At 32.7% G+C, this 21,504-nt stretch overlaps 1 non-coding gene and 3 pseudogenes across 1 annotated transcript; 1 reads left to right on the top strand and 3 right to left on the bottom strand.

Annotated features, from left to right (window-relative positions):
- Window positions 1-639: 639 nt before the first annotated feature.
- LOC111800701 (14 kDa proline-rich protein DC2.15 pseudogene) lies at window positions 640-1,317 on the bottom strand (annotated as a pseudogene).
- A 7,683-nt stretch (window positions 1,318-9,000) lies between these two features.
- LOC111800714 (14 kDa proline-rich protein DC2.15 pseudogene) lies at window positions 9,001-9,697 on the bottom strand (annotated as a pseudogene).
- Window positions 9,698-14,492: 4,795 nt separating this feature from the next.
- On the top strand, window positions 14,493-14,564 carry TRNAW-CCA (transfer RNA tryptophan (anticodon CCA)). The gene has a single exon. It is a non-coding gene; the product is annotated as a tRNA-Trp (tRNA).
- Window positions 14,565-18,812: 4,248 nt separating this feature from the next.
- LOC111787222 (14 kDa proline-rich protein DC2.15 pseudogene) lies at window positions 18,813-19,509 on the bottom strand (annotated as a pseudogene).
- Window positions 19,510-21,504: the final 1,995 nt, after the last annotated feature.

The following is a 21,504-nucleotide window of genomic DNA, read 5'->3' as shown; positions in this document are numbered from 1 at the left end:
TATAATATTAATAATAATCTTCTATTCTTATAGAACCATTTAAATATTTTTATAAATTTTTCAAAAGTGTCCACTAACGGTAAGATCTCATGTCGATTGAAAGAAACAACGAAACATTCCTTCTGAAAATGTGGAAACTTGTCCCTAACAGATGCGTTTTAAAATCATGAGGCTGATAATGATACATAATTGACCAATATATTTGCTAGTGGTGAGTTTGAGCAGTTATAAATGGTACCAGAACCAGACACCGAGCACTGTGCTAATGAGGACGCTAGGCCTCCAAGGAGGGTGGATTGTGAAATCCAACATCGATTGGTGAGGAGAATGAAGTATTCCTTATAAGAATTTAGACATGTTTTAAAACCGTAAAGCTTATAGAAATACTTAACGGGTCAAAACAGATAATATATTTACTAGTAGTGAGTTTGGACTGTTACACCGATGTCCATATTTTCATCAAATTGAGGTCTCTATATTTTTCGTCAAAATTGTCATTTGTAAATATTACTCTAGTCAATTTTTGGTCGTAAGTAAATAAATAAATTATATATATATATATATATATATATTATTATTATTTATTTTTTTTATTATTATTATTATTTTTTTTTTCTTTTACCCCAAACAAGACAAAAGAACAGACAAACATGGCCTTTTATTTGAAAAAAACTAGGTATCATTATGTTTCTACATTGCATGGTAATGAAACTATAAAAAGATGGTGGAATTCTGAGAAGATTTCCAAACCCATCACAACACGACATACGACCAAACTGGTTATTTAAACCCGACATTGGAAATGGAAAATTGAAGAAGAAACCATAAAGGGTAATGAAAGGATTTGGTTTCAAGCAGGACATTGAAAGCCAGACGGAACCTTCTTTCCACAGTAGTTCAAAAGCAAGCTGAGGGAAACTGAGAGGTCAATATTGAGACCCAAGGCTCTGGCCTTCACCACAGTGCAAAGGCACACAGCAGCTTCCAGGTCAACAAGGCCTTGGATTAGGGTGCAGCATGGAGATTTTGGTGGTGAGCCGATCACTACGTGCACTAGACCGTCCAGCAAGTCGGCGCAGACGCCGAGCTTGAGGGTGTCCCTGGGGCACTTGGGGAGTGATGGTGGCTGCCTTGACGGGGTGGGCTTGTGGTGCTTGGGTGGCGACGGTGGGCAAGGGACATAGGTGGAGCTGACCATAGTGAAGAAGAGGAGGTTGAGGAGGAGGAGAAGGGCAATGGGTGAAGAGTGCTTGGAAGCCATTGGTGGAGAGATATTGAAGGGTTTGTAGGTTTGTGTGATGACTTGTGAAGAATTATGAAAAGGGTTAGGGTTTTTATAGATGGAGTTTGGGAATTTGTTGTATTTTAACACAAAAATTCCTTATAAATGGGTGGATATGAAGCACCCAACTTTTTCATTTACTTTATTAAGTTTAGAGGAATTGATTTGAGAGAGATGGGTTTTTAATTATTTTGTCTTTTTTAAAAATTTTATAAAAATGTCAAATGACCTACAAAAATAGACCAAGTGATGTTTGATAATAAGATATCAATATTTTTTAAAAGAATTTAATGTTTTATGTATGGTGGGAAAAAATTAAGGAAGGTGACAAGTAAATGATATTTGATTATTTGATAGAAGCCTTTCAAAACAAGTGGTAACCGGTGATAATTTCAAAAGTTTTTTTTTTAAATATATATATAATATGATTTATTTTTTTTTTTAAACATAAATGTGAGTTTTCACGTCGGTTGAAGAAGGGAACGAAATCTTCATTGTAAGAGTGTAAAAATTACTCCCAGGAGATGCATTTTAAAATCGTGAGGCTTACGACAGTACGTAACGGGTCAAAAGCAAATAATATCTCTTAGCGGTGAAATTTGCCTAAATTCTTTTAAATTTTAATTAAGATGAAAATGGTTAAAAGATAAAAGATCTCATCCTTTATAATATGAAACTCATCCTTGTTTTAAATACAAACGTGCTTGCATGAAATATTAAAACAGTGAAAAAATGAAATATAAACAAAACTCTATCGTAACTCACCTTGGGTTCTAAGATGCCTTCGCCTATGTCTTTACCTTTACCTAAAAAAAAAAATAGAAAAGATGAGTATTAAAAATATCTAATAAATAGCCTTACTTATCATAAACAAAATCTTAATGGTACTTAAGGCGTAAAATGTAATTAAAAGAGTAAAACAAACTTTTGAGTAAAAAATGTATCGTAAACAAAAGTGAATTAAGTGATCGAATTGTCTAATTTTCTTTGGATATCAACATCAATTTTCTGAAGGAAGAATCGCCATTTAAAGAGGTCATCCGAGTAAGTTCTATTCTTGAACCTATTTTTGTTAATTGTGTTAATTTTGTAGCAATAGTTCAAAGGGGATCAAGTTTTTTTGTTTTAGAATTAAATGTGTTATGTTATGGTAGGTATGTTATATGATGGCCTATGATGTCATGTTATGTATGTATGTGATGTCCTATTATTCCACGATATGTATGATATGAAATGCTATATACGTTATGTTATGTTATATCATGTCATGTGAAGTCATGTTATAGATTATATTATACTAATGATGATGTCATGATGAAAGTCATAACATACATGCCTTGTAGGTGTACTATGACATGAATAAAGGTAAAAATGAAATGATTCTTACTATATGTTATGATTTTAAGCCATGGGGGCCTCATGCATTTATGTATGTCATCCGCATCATGATACTTCTCCGTTATGTTATGTTAGTGCAAATGGGTACTTTCAATATTTATGTTCGTCATGATATCATGTGGACATTTTCTTTCGTGGTCTTCGACAACGCATCAGTGCATTTAATCCAACGAATCAAGCCTTAGGAGTATGTATACGAGTCTGCCCTTGAGGGTTCATGTGCGCATGTGGGCCGTGTGTGGAAAAGTACCACACATCCAATCCTACCTAGACTGGAAATAGCTCAATGTCATGTTATATTGTTTTAAAGGATAGGTCCTATCATGTATATGTGTGTTTACATTATCTAACCCTATGAGTAGGGTTCAACAGTAAGGTTCCTTACTGAGCATTTCTAAAATACTCAAGCCATGTACTACCTTTATATTTTAGGTTAAGGTAAAGTGCCCGACACATAAATACTCAAGCCATGTACTACCTTTATATTTTAGGTTAAGGTAAAGTGCCCGACACATATGACAATGATTCTGGATTGGCCTTGGAAGCTAAGTTATGATAGTAAAATGCATTGTTTTTCTTCATAGGTAGTTCAGGTTTCTCATCTTCATACTAGAGTTTATGTTAATATTTATTTTCCATCATTATGGTACTTTTTATTTCTTATTTTTAAATTGAATATGTAAGTCCATAGTATGATTTGAATAATAAATCGAAAGTAACAAAAAAATAATCCATTGGTATGATTTGATTGATCGAAAACTGTTTATTGTCTCACCGACATAATATTTTAATATTTTAGATCGAAAATAGAAAGTTTATAATTAAAATATATCATAAAAAAAGAAGAAAAAAAATGAACTTGAAAAATTGGAAGGCATCACTCCAAGACAATTTACATAAAAAAAAGTCAAACTAATGGACAAGCAAAGAGAGGTGTGCGACACATCCAAGAACTCCATCAATCAATACATTGCATAATAAAATATAAAAACATTAATTAGTCAATTTAATGACTTTTATTTCTTCTTTTTTTTTTTTGACTCTTAATTTTGTTCCCCACTTGCGACCATAAAAAGTCAAGCCATCAAGATTTGATCCATTCAAAAACATTATATATATTTTCTTTTATTGTTCATTCTTAATCAATCCCAAAAAAGCTATATCAACTCTACCAATCATTTTTCTTTAACTATTCAAATATTGTAGTTTTGCACGTGAATAACTAAACTTAAATTTCTACGGATCATAATTTAGAAATCATTTTTAGGTTAAATTATTTGTGTTTGTATACGATCAGAACAGTAAGCGCATATTAAAAAAAATTGTTGAACGATGAATGTATATATCAACTATCGATGAAAATGCTATAACGGTTCGTATCCGTTATTTACGTTAGGAACCATTACGACTAATAAATTAAAGTACAAAAAAAACTGAATGAAATTGACATACAAGAAATTAATACCCATATGATAGTCAAACATATAATCCAAATAATATATGTTCATGCTGGTTAATATTCTACCTTTTATTAATAAGATATGTTTCATGTCAAATAAACTTAATTCTTTTAATTAAAATAGATTTTAAAATTTAAGAGGTGGGATTAATAATTATTTTAAATTAAGTCATTACTACATATAACGATTTTGAAACAAATACAAATTTATTTCTCAATAAACGAATGTTCACCCTACCTCGTATGTTCCACGTGTTTATGCTCGATAAGTACATGATCGACAAGACTCTAGCGATATATTATGAGCTTTGCAGTTAGACAAAAGCTTGAGTAAAGAAAAAATATCTATATAAATTTTAGCTCGATAAGTGAAGATATTGCGTATTAGAGAGACAACATTTATCACATGAAAATGGAAGGACAAAATGATGGAGAAGTGCCTAGAGTTATTCCAAGCTTAAGGTGTGTGTGTTATTTCTCAATCTCCATACTATCATTTCTTTTATTTCTAGCCAACGCCCATTTGGAGAATAAAATGAAGAAAAAAGAAAATGGAGGAAGCCGATTTGGGGTTAGTTTTGGAATTAGACCTCGACGAGTAAGATTAAACGAACATCAACTCAAGAAATTTAGTGAACCCTGCACATATCATGACTATGACTGTTAGCATGTATTATGTGATGTTATGCTATGTTATAAATTATGCTATGTCGTATTATATTATGTTATAAGCTATGCTATAATACGATTATAACATGTTACCATGTCATGGAATTATATTTATGATATTGATGATATATGATGCATAAAACTCCATACACCAAGCTATGTAGATTATGTTAATTATGGAATATATGACAATTATTACGTGTGCATGTCTCACAGACTTGTTATGTCATGAATGAATGGAGGTATGACTTGAATCGTAAACTTATGCCATAGTTTTAAGCTATGGGGACCTCATGCATTTATGTGTGTCATTCGCATCAGGATATTTTCCCATTATGATTAATACGGATGTGTACTTTAAGATATCTATGTTTGTCGTGATATTACACGGGTCATTTCTCTATGTGGTGTCCCGTAGCGTGAGCGTGCACTAACCCGATGAATCAGGCCTACGGAATATATATACGAGTCTATCTAGTGGGACCATGTGTGCGTGCGTGGGTCGTGTGTATGAAAGTACATCCAACCCTGCCCGGATTGAAAAACGGAGCTTAAAACCATGTTATGATGGTTTTATGAAAGGATAGGTCCCACAATATTGCATTTGATTGCATTTTTTTACTTCAATAGTGGGTTACTTATTGATTATTTCTTAAAATACTAAGTCACATGTTACTCTTCTTTTTAGGTATTGGTAAGGCACTCTTGTATGGATGACAGCGATGAGGTGAAAGTCATGAGACCGAAGCTAGAGTAGTTGTACTCATGTTTGTTTTAGTAGCCCTTAAGTTAGATCACGACATCGCCTTTTTTTTTATCTCATTTAAATTCACGTTAGTTATTGTCTGCTATATTGTTCATAAAAATATTGTTTTAATAAATTTATTATGAACGTTTAAGTCCATGAAATCATTTATGAAATATTTTCATAGACTTTTCCACATGTGTTAGCCATGTCATGATGTAGCAGCATCTATATTTGATTAAGAAAATTAAGGTTGTTATACGAATGTTATGTATCATCGAAGACTTAATGTTAGGAATCATAGATTTAGCTACTTATATATTAGATAATAGATCATGCCACCTCGAAAATGTGGAAAAGAATGTTAACCTGCTAGAGGATGAGGTAGGGGTTTGAATCTTACTCATGAAGCTTCGATAAGTCATATAGGCGAATGAGCTTAGCCTAGCCTCGAAATTGGTCTACATTAAGACAAAGAAGGCAGAGAGATTCATCATAGACTTGGATGAAGGTGTTTGCCTCGACCTAGACTTACCCGGTAAAGCTATTCATCAAGATTTTCTCGACTCAACCAAGGTGGCCTCGACCTAACTGACTTATTTCTAGCCTCGATGGCTTAGGCCTCGACCTTGACTCTAAGTTCATCCCTTTGTCATGCCTTTCTAATACTGCATGGGTAACAAATTTTGAATTGTTAACTTATTTGATTCGGTTTGGTGTTTCTCGTATTTTATTTTTCATTCACTCATTCCCACTAAGGTTTAGCTTCTACTTTAGTCTCAAGTTAATGTGTTATGTAACGACCCTAAATTTCTACATACTCAGAGTCGCTGCTAAGTCTCATGCTTATCTCTTAAATGCGGAATATAACTCTTAGATACTCATCATAAATAACAGAAAACTTAAAACACATTCAGAACACTTCAAACTACTAGAGAACATTGTCGGTCTTACATGTTTCAAAACATAACGCTGGGATTTAAAATTAAAAAAAAAAAACAATTACAAATGAAATAATTTAAATAATGAAATGCAAACATCCTATATCGTCCTAAAACTAAGAATTTAAACATGCAACTACCCTATGCACGTGCTACAGTATCTATTTTCGATGTCGTCATCATCCGTACATGGGCGTCATGCCTTTACCTGAAAAATGATATGTAGCACACGGCTTGAGTATTTCGAAGAATACTCTATAAGTGACCTCACTACAAATACATGCAATCATGCTCTTAGGATCTAGCTCTAGCTCATCTAGGGGTGATCTCCAGTCTCGAACAAATTGGATGTGTAGTACTTCTCTACACACGACTCACACGTGCGAGTGTGAATTCTCAGGGCGCTCGCCTAGACCCTCTGATCAAGCCAATCTGTAACGACGTCTGGAAGTCAGTGGAGTGTCTCAAACTATTCAAACTTGATAGTTTGGCTAATTATCATAGGTTTAATATATGGAGCACAATTGGAGTATAAACTATTTATTGGCCTGTTTTTCTTAGGCTTCAACTCTCCCGTAGAAAGGAGAGAGTTAAAATATAAATATATCTAAGAATAGCTGAAAAATCCTCATATTTGAGTACATGAAGGTAGGTCTTAAACAAATATACTCTAAATTCCATACCTTAGGAACTTTGCCTAGGAAAGGGTCTTAATGTTGAATGACTTGTATGATGTACGAATGACGAATTTTTCATGATTGTTCAACGTATTTTATGTTATGTTTCTGTCATGATACAAGATATTATGTTATGTTTATGTTACATTATAAATTGTACTATGATACAATTATGTCATGTTATGGAACTATATTGTGATATTAATATTGTATGATGCATGAACCTCCATATATTACGCTACATAAATTACGATATCATGTACGTCATGATATTATGCACGCTCCTTTCCCTTCATAGCTTCTGCCAACGTGAGTGTAAGCTAGCCTAATAAGCAGGCTTAGAGGATACATTACGACTCTACTTGGTGGATCTATGTGTGCATGTGTAGAGAAATATTACACATTCAACTCTGTCCAGACTGAAAAGTAGAGATTATTGCATACGTTTGCATTTTCTAACCGCAACCGTGTGATTACCTATTGAGTATTTTTAAGTTCTCAAACCAAGTGCTATTTTTTTCAGGTGAAGGTAAGACAACCATGTAAGGTCGCTATACAGGGCATGGAAATGAAGTCATGATAGTTGTATTTTCTATTTAAGTTATAGCCCGTAGGTTAGATATCAAAATAGTTACTTAACATTAATGTTTAAAATGCTAATGTTGACAAAAATATCGAAGTCTCGATTTTATTGATATGTCAATGTAAATAGATAATTTTGAAAAAAATATATAAAAAAAAATAATAATAAATTAAATTAATAAGAAAAGAAACTATTTTACCATTTTAAATATATTAAAATACTTATTATTACTCGAGAGATAAAAGAGGCATATGATGATGTAATTAATATGAATTTTAATGGTTAAAGATTCAAATATTATGAAAAGGTCGTAATTAATAATTATTAGAAAAAAACAATTAATTGCCCAACTTAGTGAGCCACGTATTATTCATCATCTTTTTCAAAATTAAAATGAAAGATGATCTATAAATAAATAAATAAAAGAAAAAGAAAAATGTAGGAATTATCTCTACAATTTGCTTTCAATTGACCGTGACCCAGAGTATTGACACGGACCATTATCTTCTTTTTTTCATTAATATGTCGATATCTAATAATGTCAACCAAATCCATTTTTTAATCATATTGTATAAAAATTGACCTTATATTTAATAAAAATATCAACACATAATATTAATAATAATCCTCTTCCTCGTTTAAAATAGTAAATTTTTATACGACGATTTAAATATTCTTAAAAAAAATTTAAAGGGGCCCACAGATTATGAGATCTCACATCGGTTGAAGAGGAGAACGAAACATTTCTTAAAATAATGTGGAAACCTATCTAATACACATTTTAAGACCGTGAGACTGATGGCGATACGTGACAGGCCAAAATGGATAATATCTGCTAGCGGTGAGCTTGGGTTATTACAAATAATATCACAGCCAAACATCGAGCAGTATGCCAGCGAGGACGTTGGGCCATAAGAGGAGTAGATTGTAAGGTCCCACATCGATTAGAGTGGAGACTGAAGCATTCCTTATAAGAACAGGGAAACCTCTTCCTAACATACGTGTTTTAGAACCGTGAGATTGACGGTGATACGTTACAGACCAAAGCAGATAATAATACTAACGGTGGACTTGAGCTATTACATCGACATTCATATTTTCATTAAATTGAGATCTCTACATTTTTTGTCAACGTTGTCATTGAAAACTTCAGTGTTAATATTACTCTAGTCAATTTTTCGTCATAAAATTTTGAAGTTAAGGGTTTACTATGATTCCATGCAAGTTACATAGGTAAAGCAAGATGTGTGGTTTCAAACATATGCAGCGTTAAATTTGTAACAAGACATAAGAACAGACAAACATCGTTGTTTATTGAAAAAAACTAGGTACCATTATGTTTCTACATTGCATTGTAATGAAACTATAAAAAGATGGTGGAATTCTGAGAAGATTTCCAAACCCATCACAACACGACATACGACCAAACTGGTAATTTAAACACGACATTAAAATGGAAAATTGAAGAACAAAACATAAAGGGTAATGAAAGGATTTGGTTTCAAGCAGAGCATTGGAAGCCAGACGGAACCTTCTTTCCACAATAGTTCAAAAGCAAGCTGAGGGAAACTGAGAGGTCAACATTGAGACCCAAGGCTCTAGCCTTCACTGCAGTGCAAAGGCACACAGCAGCTTCCAGGTCAACAAGGCCTTGGATTAGGGTGCAGCATGGGGACTTTGGTGATGAGCCGATCACTACGTGCACTAGACCGTCCAGCAAGTCGGCGCAGACGCCGAGCTTGAGGGTGTCCCTGGGGCACTTGGGGAGTGATGGTGGCTGCCTTGACGGGGTGGGCTTGTGGTGCTTGGGTGGCGGCGGTGGGCAAGGGACATAGGTGGAGCTGACCATAGTGAAGAAGAGGAGGTTGACGAGGAGGAGAAGGGCAATGGGTGAAGAGTGCTTGGAAGCCATTGGTGGAGAGATATTGAAGGGTTTGTAGGTTTGTGTGATGGCTTGTGAAGAATTATGAAAAGGGTTAGGGTTTTTATAGATGGAGTTCTGAAATTTGTTGTATTTTAACACAAAAATTCCTTATAAATTGGTGGATATGAAACACCCAACTTTTTCATTTACTTTATTAAGTTTTTAAGAATTGATTTGAGAGAGATGCGTTTTTAATTGTTTTGTCTTTTTTTTAAAATTTTATAAAAATGTCAAATGGTCTAAAAAATAGACCAAGTGATGTTTGATAATAAGATATCCAATATTTTTTAAAAGAAATTATTGTGGTATGAATGGTTGGAAAAAATTAAAGAACGTCCCACATGAATGATAGTTGATATTTGATAGAAGCCCTTCAAGACAAGTAGGTAAAGGACGATAATCTGTGGAGTTCTTTTTTTATATTCATGTTAGTATGATATAACTATTCAACTTTTAAAACATAACAAGACTAAGATTGTTACTGTATGTATGTTGTGAAAGTCGTTTAAATTTTAATTACGATGAAAATGATTATAAGATAAGAGATGTCATGTTATGTGATGACCTATAATGTCATGTTATGTATGTATGTGATGTCCTATTATGCCACGATATGTATGGTATGAAATGTTATATATGTTATGTTATGTCGTGTGAAACCATATTATAGATTATATTATACAAATAATGATGCATGGTGAAAGCGATGATGAGTACTATGCATACATGTCTCATATGTGTACTACGACATGAATAAAAGGAAAAATAAAATGAATCTTAAGATTTTAAGTCATGGGACCTCATGCATTTATGTATCTCATGTGCATCATGATACTTCTCCGTTATGTTATGTTAGTACTTATGTGTATTTTCGATATTTATGTTTGTCATGATATCATGTGGGTCTTTCCCTCCGTGGTGTTGGGCGACGCGTCAGCGCATTTAACCCAACGAGTCAAGCCTTAGGGGTATGTATACGAGTCTGCCCTTGAGAGTCCATGTGCGCATGTGAGCCGTGTGTGGAAAAGTACCACATATTCAATCCTACCTAGACCGGAAAGAGCTCAATGTCATGTTATGTTCTCTTAAAGGATAGGTCTCATCATGTATATGTGTGTTTCATTATCTGACCCAACAGTAAGGTTACTTACCGAATATTTCTTAAAATACTCAAGCCACATACTACCCTTATATTTTAGGTAAAGGTAAAGCGCCCCTATACATATGACGGTGATTCTAGAATGGCCATGGGAGCTAAGTTATGATAGTAAAATGCATTGTTTTTCTTCATAGGTCGTGCAGGTTCTCATCTTCGTACTGGAATTCATGCTAATATTTCTTTTCTCACGTTGATGGTACTTTTTATTTCTTAATTTTAAATTGAATATGTAAGTCCATAGTATGATTTGAATAATTACTCGAAAGCGACCAAATATAATCAACTAGTATGAATTGATTGATTGAAAACTATTTATTGTCTCACCGACATAATATTTTAATATTTTAGATCGAAATCAGAGAGTTTATAATTAAAATATATATATATATATATATATATATATATATATATAAAAAGGATGAACTTTGAAAAATTGGAAGGCATCCCTCCAAGACAATATACTTAAAAAAAAAAAAAGTCAAACTAGTGGACAAACAAAGAGAGGTGTGTGACACATCCAAGAACTCCACCAATCAATACATGGCATAATCAAATATAAAAACATAAATTAGTCAATTTAATGACTTTTATTTTTTTATTTTTTTTTTTTTTTTTACTCTTAATTTAAACTTTGTTCTCCACTTGGAACCATAAAAAGTCAAACCTTGATCCATTCAAAAACATTATATTTCCTTTATTATTCATTCTAATACCAATAATTTCGTGTAGTTTTGCATGTATAACTAAACTTAAATTTCTACAAATCGTGTTTCGGATAAATTATTTATCTTTGTATAAGTTTCATATTATATTTTTGTTTACGTGTTAAATAAATTCTTGAATGATGAATACAATGTCAACTATCGATGAAAATGCTATAACGGTTCGTATCAGTTTTTTTCGTTAGGGACCATTACGACTAATAAATTAAAGTACAAATAAAAAATGGAATAAAATTAACATACAAGAAATTAATACTCATATATTTTATTATTATTATTATTGAATTATGGAATTTGGAGCTCTTCTTTGGTGCTATGCCTTTCCAATCTTTAAATTATACTTCACCACAAAATGTATATCTATACAAATCTTTCCCTAAGGCTTCTTTTTATATCTTTAAATTTCCCACAATCAATATGTTTTATACACAAGCAACCACGAGTTGGGTATAAAAGACGAGGCCTGATGTTTCATATGTATGGCCCTATTCAATTTAGGTTTAATACTAATCTGCTTTATCTTTATCACTTACTTTGAATCTTATTCTACTACTTTCTAATCATTTCGACTATTTAATATTTTTTTCGGTTTAGTTTGTGTTAAATTTGTGGGGTTAACCCAACCAAGCTCACCTGAATTCGGCATCTGCGTACTCTAATATTTTCCAACATATCCTGCGTCATGTTCATATTACTGTTTCTCGCTTCTAAAAGTAAAACTATTTCCACAGACTAATCTGAGTTTTTTCAACATGTTTTGTTCTCACTCACATACATTATAAAAAAATTTCAAAGATGTCATCTACCATAGAATTATTCCCACCAAAATATGCTTAACTTTGGACTTTTCTTTTAGACATTAAACAAAAATTCTTTATCTACTTAAACTAATTCTTTTAAGCATTTTTTAATTCACGATCACTCTCATTCCAACGTGGTTTCAGTTCATTCATGTACTCTTCTTCAAGTATTACAAATTTTCACTCCTCTAGTTAGATATTAAATCTTTTTTTTTTTTAATTCGAAGTTTCTCAATGATCCCCTTAAACAAAATTCGAGTCTTTTTCACAAGGTCAAGCGTTTGATGTCAGTTTCATGATCGTTCGTAGGCTAATTTTTTCGCAAATTTCAATCAAAGGTCCCGTGTTTAGTTCTTTGAGTGAGCGGATGGTTCATCATGAGATTTCTATGACATAAGCTTAACTTAATAAAAGAAATTATGTGATACATCTTTAGGAGAATTGTCAGTGGAGTAAGCTTAGTAAAACTGTTAGTGTTTTCTCTCCCGATGTAAGCTCTCTTCCCAACTCAAAGAATGGAAAAGTAGAGTGATTAAGGTTTTTATTCTCAAATTATTTTTTTTTTGGTCTACTTCGATCAAGGGTCAAAACCAACATTTAGTATCAACGCTAGGATACCGAAACAAATTTTGTTGCTACAAAAAAGTCATCGGAGAAAGGAGGAGAGTGTAATGGTCCACTAGGAGTTACCCACGAAGAGTAACTATGTAGCATGATCGATAAAGATGTGTGTTATTCTACAAACACAAGGCGTGTGGGACACCATCAAGCATGGTAACGACATCTAGAAGTATAATGACAAGATGACTCTTAATGCATATACCAAGCAATCCTGGAGAACTTCCTTCTCATGTCGAAAAAGAAGGAATAGACAAAGACAGCATGAGAGATGCTACAAACAATGAATGTAGGTGTGGGTTCAAGAAAACAAAAGTGCAAAGTTTGAAGAGCCATTTCGAGAATATCCGCATAAAGGAATGTGAATCGGTAGACGACTTTGCCATGAAGTTGACAATTATCATCACTGACATTCATTCGTTAGACAAAAAGGTGGAAGAGATCTCCATTGTAAAAATCTTTAGAGTCGTTCTCCAGAGATTCATGCATATCATTACCTCTGTCGAGCATTTTGGTGACCTTAAAGATAGATCTGTGATGTTACGGGCACCCGTAAGATTTGTGGTGTTACTGTGTGGAATAGTGCGTGAATTGCACCTGCAATATTTGTGATGTACTGAGGAGCCCTTCCACTAAAAATCAAGAGATCCATGGCGCAATAGTAGCGTGTCTGACTCCAGATTAGAGTTGCGTGTTCGATTCATGTTGGATTCAATTTACTATTGGTCTAAAATCTGTGATGTATTGAGGAGCCCTTCTATTAAAAATAAAGAGATTTGCGGTGCAATGGTAGTATGTTTGACTTTAAATCAAAAGGTTGTGCATTCCATTCGTGTTGGGTTTAATTTATTATGGATAATTTTAAAATCTTATATTATAAACTATGTTCAATTTCATTAATGTTGCTACCACTAAAGCAATCCGGGTGTGGAAAAGTATGTGAATGACACTTTTAAAATCTGTGATCTATTGAGGAGTCGTTTCATTATATATCATGGGATCATGTTGCATGTTCCATGGTGCAATGGTAGCGCATCTAACTCCACATCAAAAGGTTGCATGTTCGATTTGTTGGGTTCAATTTACTATTGGATAATTTTAATCTTATATTATAAACTATGTTCAATTCCACTAAAGCAATCCGAGCGATGTAAAGCAGTGTGTGAATGACACTTTCAAAATCTGTGATGTGTTGTTGAGGAGCCGTTCCATTAAATATCATGTGATCCATGGCTCAAAGGTAGCACATCTGACTTAAGATCAGAAGGTTGTGTGTTTGATTCACGTTGAGTTCAATTTACTTTCAAAATTTGTGATCTGTTGAGGAGCCGTTCCAATAAATATCATGGGATCATGGCGCAATGGTAGTGTGTTTGACTCCAGATCAGAAGGTTGCATGTTTGATTCACGTTGGGTTCAATTTACTATTGACTAATTTTAATCTTATATTATAAACTATGTTCAATTCCACTAAAGCAACCCGGGTGATGTGGAGCAGTAAATCTATGATCCATGGGATCCATGGCGCAATGGTAGCGCGTCTGACTCCAGATCAGAAGGTTGCGTGTTCGATTCACGTTGGGTTCAATTTATTATTTGCTAATTTTAATCTTATATTATAAACTATGTTCAATTCCACTAACAAAATTTGTGATATGTTGACGAGCCGTTGAATTAAATATCATGGGATCCATGGCGCAATGGTAGCGCGTTTGACTCCAGATTAGAAGGTTGCATGTTTGAAGGTTGCATGTTTGATTCACGTTAGGCTCAATTTACTATTTTCCAATTTTAATCTTATATTATAAACTATGTTCAATTCCACTAAAGCAAACGGGGTGACGTGGAACTGTGAATGACGCTTTCAAAATCTGTGATCTGTTGAGGAGTCGTTTCATTAAATATCATGGGGTCCATGGTGAAATGGTAGCGTGTTTGACTCCAGATCAAAAGGTTGAGGAATGTTTTATGTGTGTCTTCGAAACTTACCAATAACTTCTATCTAGATTACCTTAATGATTGGCTCTAGAATGTTTTATGTGTGTCTTCGATTGGCTCGGGTAAACAATTCGGAAGTCTCTATCATATTTCAAGTATCTCAATCATTTGATTAGTGGCATTTATGCCTAGGTCATCATTCATTTTCTCGTCCTAATAATGCTACTTTTTCTCATAACTGTAGTATTTGCCCGTTAACAAAACAAACTAGGTTATCTTTTCCAAGAAGATCATTAACAACACATCATGCCTTTGATTTGTTACCTTGTGATGTTTGAGGACCTCATAAAATTCCTACCCATTCTGGTTTGTGTTTTTCTCACCATTGTTGATGATTTTACTCGATGTACTTGGATTTTTCTTATGCAACATAAATCAGAAGTATATCATTTGGGGACCTCATAAAATTCCTACCCATTCTGGTTTGCGTTTTTCTCACAATTGTTGATGATTTTACTTGATGTACTTGGGTTTTTCTTATACAACATAAATCAGAAGTACATTATTTGTTAGTAAAGTTTGTTAAATTCATTCAAATTCGATTTCATACTACTATCAAGATATTACGATCAGACAATGGAACTGAGTTCCTATCTTTGAAACAATTTTTTTACTTAGCGTACTTGTGTCTATACTCCACAACAAAATAAACTTGTAGAACGTAAGAATCGTCATACTCTAAATGTAGCTAGGTTTCTTTTATTTCAGTTACAGGTCCCACTTAATTTTCTGGGAGAGTGCATTCTAACTACGGTTTATCTTATAAAAAGAATACCATCACCATTTTTATCTAACAATACATCCTTTGAAGCACTCTACAAACGACTATCTATATTTCATCATCTTAAAGTTTTTTGCTATAAATAATATGCAACTGTAGTACATCCTAACTAAAAATTTGAACCTCGAGCAATTCATTGTGTTTTCGTAGGATATCCTAGTGGTCACAAAGGCTACAAGTTGTCTGACATACAATCTCACAAATTCTTTATCAGTCATGAGGTTCAATTTTGTGAAGATGATTTTCCTTTTTCATCAGCTTCACAAACTTTCACATTAGCTCCTTCAACTCCCATTTTACCACTCCATGATTCATCATATGCTCAAACATCCATTTTTCTCCTATTTCTTCATCTCCTTCACCTTCTATTCATTCTCTAGATTCACCCACTAATTCTAATCCTATCTCACCTGACACATTAGTTTCACTCCGACGTTCTACTCCTACCAAACAGTCTCCAACTTGACATAATAATTATAAGATATCTTCTGCACCTAATCATTTAACCTCTAGCTCAAGTCCCAGCACTGGTACAATGTATCTCCTTCATCATTATCTTTCATTCTCTCGTTTTTCTCCTACTCAACGTACTTTTCTAGCTCTTATTACAGCCCATACAGAACTTAAAACCTACGGTGAGGCAATTGGCAACCCATTATGGCAGCAGGCTATGAATGCTGAAATTGCAGCTTTGGAACATAATCACACTTGGTCTCTTGTTCCTCTACCACCTAGTCATAAAGCTATCGGTTGTTGTTGGGTGTACAAGATTAAATACTACTCTGATGGTTCTGTTGAACATTATAAAGTTCGACTAGTATCAAAGGGATTATTGATTACAAAGAGACATTTTCTCCTATAGCGAAACTTACTACACTTCGTTGCTCGAAAAGGATTCCCTCATTAGTTGGATGTTCAAAATGTCTTTCTCCATGGTAATCTAGACGAGGAAGTCTACATGTGTTTACCATCAAGTCTTCGCCGACAAGGGAGAATTCAGTATTTCGGCTACATAAATCTCTTTATGAGTTAAAACAGGTTTCTCTCCATTGGTTCTCCATATTCTCTACCACGGTACAAAATACAGGCTACATTCAGTCAAAAGCAGATTACTCCTTATTTACTAAGAGTAGAGGTATTTCTTTCACTGCAGTTCTTATCAATGTTGATGATATTGTGTTGACAGACAATGATCTCAAAAAAATTCAACATCTCAAGACTTGTTTACTCGAAAAATTCATTATCAAAGATTTAGGGACTTTGAAATATTTTCTAGGCATTCAATTTTCTCAATCTACAAAATGAATTTTTATGTCTCAAAGTATACTTTAGACATTCTTCAAGACACAGGTTTTACAGGAGCACATCCAGGAAAATTTCCTATAGAGCAAAATCTAAAACTTTCTTTAAAAAAAGGAGAGAAGTTGAATGATCCGAGCAAATACAAACAGTTGATTGACAAATTAATATATTTAACTGTTACTAGGTCTGACATGGTGTATTCAGTTTGTATGCTTAGTCAATTTATGTATGAACCAAGAAAACCTCATTGGGAGGCAACTCTTCGAATTCTAGATACATCAAAGGTACACCTGGTCAAGGACATCTACAACCATCTAAAAACAACCTGAGATTACAAGCATATTTTAATTCTAACTGGGGATCTTTTTCTGGGTATTACATCTTCTCGGGAAATTCAATTATTTCTTGGAAGTATAAAAAACAAAACAATGGTCTAGATCATCATTAGAATTCCAGTATCGAGCTATGAAAAATACTTGTTTAGGGTTAAATTGACTAAGATACATTTTTCAAGACTTGAAAGTTTTGTCTGAACCAGCTTTGTTGTATTGTGATAATCAAGCAACATTGCATATAACAGTCTGAAAAGTATGTGTGCATGTGTCGATAAATATTATACATTTAACTCTGTTCAGACTGAAAAGTAGAGACCGTTGCATGTGTTTGCATTTTCCGACCACAACAGTGTGATTACCTACTCTGTATTTTTAAATTCTCAAACCAAGTGATATTTTTTCAGGTGAAGGTAAGACAACCATGTAGCATCGCTGTATAAGCTATGAGAATGAAGTCATGATAGTTGCATTTTCTATTTAAGTTATAGCCCTTAGGTTAGATGTCATCTTTATAAGTTAACTTTGTCCTTACGCTAAGTTTTTTTTTTTTTTTTTTTTTTTTTTTTTTTTTTTTTTGGGTAAGATTTCTTTAAATATCAAAATTAGTTACATAACATTAATGTTTAAAATGTTAATATTGACAAAAATATCGAAGTCTAGATTTTCTACAATGTCAATAGATAATTTTGAAAAAAATATATAAAACAAAAATAATAATAAATTAAATTAATTAAAAATTGACCATTATATTCTTTTTTTCATTAATACGTTGATATCTAATATTCTTTTTTCTTTAAATATCCACTTTTTAATCATATTGTATAAAAACGGACCTTATATTTAATAAAAATATCAATAAATAATATTAATAATAATTTTTTTCCTCGTTTAAAATAATAAATTTGTATACGACGGTTTAAATATTCTTATAAATTTTTCAAAACTGTCCACGGACTATGAGATCCCACGTCGGTTGAAGAAGAGAATGAAACATTTCTTATAAGAATGTGAAAAACTTTTTAACAGAGACGTTTTAAAATCGAGAGACGGATGGTGATACGTAACTGGCCAAAGCGGATAGTATCTGCTAGCGGTGGACTAAGATTTTTTTCACCGGTATCCATATTTTCATTACATAGAGGTCTCTACATCTTTTTTTTTTTTTTTTTCAACATTGTCATTTAAAACTTTTGTGTAAATATTACTCTCGTTTTTTTTTTTTTTTTTGTCATAACTAAATATATAAATAAATAAATATATCTAAATATACATATATGTATACATACATACAATATATATATATATATATATATATATATATATTTTTTTTTTTTTTTTTTTTTTTTTTTTTTTTTTATGAAAATTTTGAAGTTAAGGGTTTACTATGATTCTATGCAGTAACATAGGTAAAGCAAGATGTGTGGTTTCAAACATATGCAGCGTTAAATTTGTAACAAGACATAAGAACAGACAAACATCGTTGTTTATTGAAAAAAACTAGGTACCATTATGTTTCTACATTGCATTGTAATGAAACTATAAAAAGATGGTGGAATTCTGAGAAGATTTCCAAACCCATCACAACACGACATACGACCAAACTGGTAATTTAAACACGACATTAAAATGGAAAATTGAAGAACAAAACATAAAGGGTAATGAAAGGATTTGGTTTCAAGCAGAGCATTGGAAGCCAGACGGAACCTTCTTTCCACAATAGTTCAAAAGCAAGCTGAGGGAAACTGAGAGGTCAACATTGAGACCCAAGGCTCTAGCCTTCACTGCAGTGCAAAGGCACACAGCAGCTTCCAGGTCAACAAGGCCTTGGATTAGGGTGCAGCATGGGGACTTTGGTGATGAGCCGATCACTACGTGCACTAGACCGTCCAGCAAGTCGGCGCAGACGCCGAGCTTGAGGGTGTCCCTGGGGCACTTGGGGAGTGATGGTGGCTGCCTTGACGGGGTGGGCTTGTGGTGCTTGGGTGGCGGCGGTGGGCAAGGGACATAGGTGGAGCTGATCATAGTGAAGAAGAGGAGGTTGAGGAGGAGGAGAAGGGCAATGGGTGAAGAGTGCTTGGAAGCCATTGGTGGAGAGATATTGAAGGGTTTGTAGGTTTGTGTGATGGCTTGTGAAGAATTATGAAAAGGGTTAGGGTTTTTATAGATGGAGTTCTGGAATTTGTTGTATTTTAACACAAAAATTCCTTATAAATTGGTGGATACGAAACACCCAACCTTTTCATTTACTTTATTAAGTTTTGAAGAATTGATTTGAGAGAGATGCGTTTTTAATTATTTTTGTCTTTTTTTTAAATTTTATAAAAATGTCAAAAGGCCTAAATAATAGACCCCGATAATAAAATATGGTGATAACTTCGAATGTTTTTTTTAGCACAAATAATTTTTAAAAATATGATATGATTTTTTTAAAAAAAAGTATAACAAATCCTTGTGATATATATTCATGTTAGTATGATATAACGATTCAACTTTTAAAACACAACAAGACTAAGATTGTTACTATGTGCATGTTGTAGAAGTCGTTTAAATTTTAATTATGATGAAAATGATTATAAGATAAGAGATATAAAAATAAAAAAATAAATAAAACTTTTATTTAGGATATCAAAAGAAATTTTAAAACATAAATTGGACCGTTAAACTTCATGCATCATAATTAAATGGCAGAAGGTTTCTACGTGTTTTAGCCCTTGCCATCATAATTAAAAAATGTTATGGTGTGCTATGTATTTTATGTGATGACCTATAATGTCATGTTATGTATGTATGTGACGTCCTATTATGCCACGATAGGTATGATATGAAATGTTATATATGTTATGTTAGGTCGTGTGAAACCATATTATAGATTATATTATACTAATAATGATGCATGGTGAAAGCCATGATTAGTACGATGCATACATGTCTCATATCTGTACTATGACATGAGTAAAAGGAAAAAATGAAATAGTCATGGGACCTCATGCATTTATGTATCTTACGTGCATCATGATACTTCTCCGTTATGTTATGTTAGTACTTATGTGTATTTTCGATATGTTATGTTATGTTTTAAAGGATATGTCTCATTATGTATGTATGTGTTTGCATTATCTCACCCCAGTAATAGAGTTACTGAGTATTTCTTAAAATACTCAAGTCACATGCCATCTTTATATTTTAGGTAAAGGTAAAGCACCCCTACACATGTGACAGTGATTTTGAAATGGCCATGAAAGCTAAGTGATGATAGTAAAATGCTCGTGTAGGATTCTCATCTTGGTACTGGAATTCATGTTAATGGTTCTTTTCTCACGTTGATGGTACTTTTTATTTCTTATTTTTAAATTGAATATATAAGTCCGGGCATGATTTGAATAATTAATCGAAAGTGACCAAAAATAATCAACTAGTATAATTTGATTGATTGAAAACTATTTATGGTCTCACAGACATAATATTTTAATATTTTAGATCGAAATTAAAGAGTTTATAATTAAAATATATATTAAAAAAAGATGAACTTAGAAATTTACTTAAAAAAAAAAAAAAAAAAAAAAAAAAAAAAAAAAAAGTCAAACTAATGGACAAGGCAATAGAGGTGTGTCACACATCCAACACCTTGGTCAACCAATACATCGCATAATAAAATATAAAAACATAAATTAGTCAATTTAATGACTTTTATTTCTTTTTTTTGACTCTTAATTTAAATTTTGTTCCCCACTTGCAACTATAAAAAGTCAAACGTTTAAGATTTTATCTATTAAAAAACATTGTATTTCCTTTATTGTTCGTCTTAATCAATTCTACAAAAGCCATATTAATTCTAATTTCTCTTTAACTATTCAAATATGGTTGTTTTGCACGGCAATCACTAAACTTAAATTTCAATCATACAATTATAATTAAAAAATCGTGTTTAGGTTAAATTATTTATATTGGTATAAGTTTCATATTATAATTTTCTTTACATGTTAAATAAATTATTGAACAATGAATGTATATGTCAACTATCGATAAAAATGCTATAACTGTTCATATCCATTATTTTCGTTAGGGACCATTACAACTAATAAATTAAAGTACGAGAAAAAAAAAAACTTAA

The sequence above is a fragment of the Cucurbita pepo genome, chromosome 8 (assembly GCF_057944985.1).
Source record: "Cucurbita pepo subsp. pepo isolate OVF chromosome 8, ASM5794498v1, whole genome shotgun sequence".
Taxonomy (NCBI): Eukaryota; Viridiplantae; Streptophyta; class Magnoliopsida; order Cucurbitales; family Cucurbitaceae; genus Cucurbita; species Cucurbita pepo.
The sequence above is the reverse complement of the archived record's forward strand: the minus strand, read 5'-3'. Positions and strand labels throughout refer to the sequence as shown.